Raw genomic sequence first — 5,345 nt, 5'->3', positions numbered from 1 at the left:
TGTCCTCTTGTAAGCCTGCCAGAAAAATATGCATGTTTCCATTCAGTAAGTCAGACAGCACGAGTTAGAGTGTGCATGTCTAATTAACTTGTTATAAACCAAAATTTGTCTTGTTCTCCTGGAAGGTGAATTGAAATAAAATTTCCAGGAAGAATCACCATCATTCAATAAGGGCACTGAGCATTAAACATGCTAAGAATCTCTAAACACATTAAAAATACAGTGTCTAACTAAAAAAAAATCCATATCCTTTGATTTCTTGAAGCAAACTGCAAGATAACTTAGAACACTTGGTTTTTAAAATGTCTGCTAAACCACTTGAGACAGCACAAGTCCAGTGTCTGAGGTACATAGTGAAACAAAACTCAAGTTGAATCTCCCTCCGCCTGCTGTCACACCTCTGGCTTCCTGAGTTTCTAGGGGTTTAATGCGGGACAGTTCCATGAAGGATTTACTTACTGATTTACGTCTGGGTTAGGCTTTAACCCCTTGTTTACTTGGGCTGCAAAAGGAGAACCAATCTTTGCTCGGCTTCATAGACTGCTGCTTTGTTAACTGCTATTACCTGACCCCAAATCCCTTGCAGATAGTATCTTGACATTTGGAATAAAGCTGGACAGATATATTCAATGGACAATTCATTACAATACCTTTTGCCCTATAGATTTGAAGAGAGGAGGAAACTGCTTCTTCCACCCATTTTTCATCCTTCCTGCTGCTGTAAATAGATCAACAGCAATGAGACAATCAGGAGTCCTTACAAATTTAAGTACTTACAGAAGCCTTTGGTCCTTGCACTCCTGCCAACTATTCCATTTCGACCAGACTTTTTTACCCATTCCCACCTGTTCACACTCCAGACTGTTTCCAGGAGGAGTGCGATGGGAAGGGGCTTGTGATTTGAGATAAAATTCTTGCTAGGAGGGGCTCCAGGACTGACAGTGGGAGACAGCACCAAGGAGCATCTTCTGTCAGGGGTGAGAACGGGAAAATGACTGTCCAGGCAGATGAACTCCCCTCTTGGCCTGGACTGTGTTGCAACCACAGCATCAGCCACTAAGAGCAGATGGAGGTTAAGTGTAAAGGGGGAGGTAAAGGAGAAAAGAAGGATGATTCTGAGAGCAGAGGGAGAACAAAAACCCTTTTTTTTCCTGGAAGGAAAGCTTCCTGCTGATGAAAGAAAAGGAAACCCCGTGTTTAACCCACTCCAGAAGCATCAGGAGGTGAGCTGTTCTGGGCAGAGAAAGATAGCAAGATAGATTTTAGCATGCCATCCTCTTGTTCCCAAGCAATAAGGGAGACAACCAGCTGGAAAGGACTTTGTACAGGATAATTCCAGTAAGCAGCCACGGTTCCAGGTATTGTCTGAAATCCCAGGAATTTTTGAACCCAGGAGTTACTGGGAAAGCACACGATCTCACTGGATTAGGGCTGGGCAGACCCAGACCTGCCCTGGGAAGAATTTCCAAATGAACAGGGTATTGGGCAGAGATGTTCTTGAAGTTGCTGTTACATTTGTGTTGATTGCCTCATCCAAACCCAGCAGGTACTTGTCTTTATGCCTCTGGATCTTGGAGGAGGTTTGTTTCACTTTGTGCTGGGATTCTTGCATCCTGGGCTGTGTCCTGAAATCAGATTCACTACATTTCTTAGGGAAATTTATTTAAGCTCCATGAAGACCTTATCTGTACAGTAAGAATAATTCTGACTTACTTCACAAGGAGCATGGGAGGATTAATTAACAATTGTGAGGCACTACAGAAGTGCTAAACGTTATTAATGGCTCCCAAGTTTTCTTCTTTTGGAAACAGTGGCCATTTCTTCCCATAATGTTTTAAACAGTTGCTGCTCAAGGAGCTTAGATTGCAGATTCCTGGCTTGTGGTTTGTCCATAAATCATAGACCTGGAGCCTACCCAAGACACTCTCGATAGTCTCAGCAGGAAGTCTGGACGAGAGAAAACTCTGTTCTCAATTTGGCCCAGTGAACTACTTTATGGGCCAGTCCAGTTTCAAGGTCCTGAGCCAGACGTGAGAGGGACTCTGTCCAAGTTTAAAAGCACGAGGTCTCAGGAATGTCCTTTGAAACTGGATTTCACTGCCTATAAATATTTTCCATCTTCTGCCCTGGAGGATATAGGTTTGACTCCACAGCTGATGAGCCTGGGCAGAGCAGGTGAGAAGGCCATTCTGTTTATCACCAATAGTTTGTCAGCACACAAAGTTTAACTTGTAGAAAAATGAACACACACCCCCCCACAAAAAAAAAAAAAAAAACAACCAACCAACCAACAAGTAAAAGAGACAGGCAGCAGTTAATAAGGCCCCAGTAAAAATCAAACCCGACAGATCAATTTTCTGCACAAAGCAGGGTTCAGCATTGCTTACAGCCAGGAAAGCAAGTAAACTCCATGAGATTCTTCCAGGTTGGGGATCTCTAATTCCATCTCAGGGGGAAATGGGGAAATCTGGTAGAGCAAATGCAGAAGTAAAGGACACAACTAGCCCATGCTGGGCACTTCACAGCACCATTCCCACATGTTGCACAGTCTTGGTTCACCTCAATATGCTAGAGAAATCACGGGACACTACTCTTGCTGCAGGAAGAGCACAAGCCAGAAACTGCTCAGGGATACAGTGCGGCTGAGGACGAGTCATTTAGTGTCTGAGTAGAGAGGATGGGAGCTGGAAGAGCATGGGAGCTGGAAGAGCACAACTGCGGCTTCACCACTACAAACAGCACTGAAATTCTGATGCAAGATCCACACAAGCCTTCTCTGCTGCACAGCATGTTTTGAGGTTGTGCAGAAAGTGAAAAAACAGGTTCTAACTAGCTACCCGTGGTTCCCTTTTACCATCACCTTTGAAACAACTCATCCTTACGCTGAGCCTCTGTTGCACGCCGTGTGGAGGCCCTTTCAGACACAGACACCTACAGACTAGCTTTCGAGTGACTCGCCTGTATTGCTATCAGCACTTCAGTTTGTGTTCATCAACATAATGCCATACATTCCCCTTTTCCACTAGGATCTGTTCTGTTAGCCATGCATAAAATCTTCATACACCAGCACTCTCTGCAGGTCTTTGCAAAATAAAAGGGAAAGCTGAGTCTGAAAGGGGACACCCGGACAGAGGCTGCTGGTGCATGCAACGATGCAGCTTAGACAAAGCATCAGACAAAGCAGCAATGCAAAGTATGTGAGATTTAGGTCAAAACACCCTCCTGATCCTGCTGCTCCTGCTCCTTTGCTGCGTACGAGCTCCCAGGACTATCGCCACCTTTCACTGTGTTTGATGGGTTCACTGACAAAGGGTAGGTTTGCACTCCAGTAACAGGAATCTTATTTGTTCTTTTAGTCACAAATCTCTCATGGCAAAAAATTAGCACCTCGAGGGCTGCTGGGATTCCCGGAGGGTTCCCGGGACTGCAGAGGTTAAAGATGCGTCAGACAGTTCATGACTGTCCCACAGTAAGCATGCTCTGCTTCTCACTGCATCAAATTTTATAAACTAGCATCCAGCTTCAGTTCAGGCATTATATCAACACATGCTATTTTAGGCACTTTATCAGTAAGCACCAGGTGACCAGCTTGCAGGTAAATGCACTCATCTGCTGTACTGTTAGCATCAGAAAATCACCAAAGGTTTTAATTTCTTCAGCCTGTGTTCATGAAACACCCTATATTGTGAAGTGGCCACATCATATTGCTCCTTTCAAGTGTCCTACAAGGCTCTGTGCATCCATGTATAGCATCTAGTAATTTTTCCTCCGTATTTATGTCAATTTTGATGGCAAAGGATCTTATATCTACTTGGAAAACAAGAATGCTGCCCAGTCTCCAAAGTGTATAGCTGAATTCCACATATGTTGTCAACTTCCAGGAATAAAGCCTTACATGTTTACCTGTACCAGTTTAGGTGCTGGCTTACTCTTCTGATCTTTGAGGATAGACAATTTAAGAGTATTTTGTTATTGCATGATCAAGGAAACCCAGCGTAATCAAAAGATGCCATCCGTATCTTACCAGGAGCTGGATCAAGACCTGTGGCCTCTAGCTGAGCTACAGCTACCCTAGAATCACAGAATCATTTAGGTTGGAAAAGACCTTTAAGATCATTGAGTCCAACTGTTAACCTAGCACTGCCAAGTCCACCACTAAACGATGTCCCTAAGCGCAGATTGTCTACATGTCTTTTAAATCTCTCCAGGGACGGTGACTCAACCATCTCCCTGGGCAGCCTGTTCCAATGCTTGACAACACTTTCAGTGAAGGAATTTTTCCTAATATCCAATCTAAACCTCCCCTGGCACAACTTGAGGCCATTTCCTCTTGTCCTATCGCTTGTTACTTGGGAGAAGAGACCGAACCCCACCTCACTACAACCTCCTTTCAGGTAGTTGTAGAGAGCGATAAGATCTCCCCTCAGCTTCCTTTTCTCCAGACTGAACAACTCCAGTTCCCTCAGCCGCTCCTCATAAGACTTGTGCTCTGGACCCTTCACTAGCTTCATTGCCCTTCTTTGGAGACACTCCAGCTCCTCAGTATCTTTCTTGTAGTGAGGGGCCCAAAACTGAACATGGCCCAAAACTGTGGCCTCACTAGTGCTGAGTACAGGGGGATGATCACCTCCCTGCTCCTGCTGGCCACACTATTTCTGATACAACATATCAGAAGGTGTGTAGGATGTAGAAGGTGGCTCCTTGTTCTTCTCAACACCCTCTGAACTGTCACATATTAGTTCTTCTGCATCTGAATAAAAATTAAATTTTAGGTGGTGTTAATAAAACATCTAAAATGGTACCCTATGCAGCAAACCCTTTGCATTCCTCTTTCCACAGCCAGTCTTCCTTTAGCTTAAAGAGCTGGAGGTTTTCCTGTCCAGCAGAGCATCCAGTTAACCAAATCCAGTTCCAGAATCTTAATCTGGCAATTTAAAGATAAACTAAACAAATATCACAGCTACCTCGGAGCCCTCACTGAGCAGGTGAAAAAATTCTTGTAAACCAGTTTGCATGGTGTAAACCAGACGCACAAAGGGAGATCTAGTGTGGCGTTTTCTGTTACAAAGGCCTCTTCTGTTAAAAGGCCATTGCTCCTTAGAAAGGATTCAAAGGGCTAAACTCCGTTTTCTAAGACAAGGCCAACAGGGTTCACAGCTACAGATTCTCCTGTCTTCCCTCCACACTCTCTGCTACTACCTACTGTTTTTTTCACAGCCCTCTCTTCCCACCACTGTCTAGTGCTCAAAGCCCTGAAGAACCAAGCAGCATCTGAAGAGAGAAGAACCAACAAATCACCAGCTGGAGGACACAAAGACCAACAAAGCAAGGGGAATAGAGAAGAG

The sequence above is a fragment of the Accipiter gentilis genome, chromosome 33 (genome assembly GCF_929443795.1).
Source record: "Accipiter gentilis chromosome 33, bAccGen1.1, whole genome shotgun sequence".
Classification (NCBI taxonomy): Eukaryota; Metazoa; Chordata; class Aves; order Accipitriformes; family Accipitridae; genus Astur; species Astur gentilis.
The sequence above is the reverse complement of the archived record's forward strand: the minus strand, read 5'-3'. Positions refer to the sequence as shown.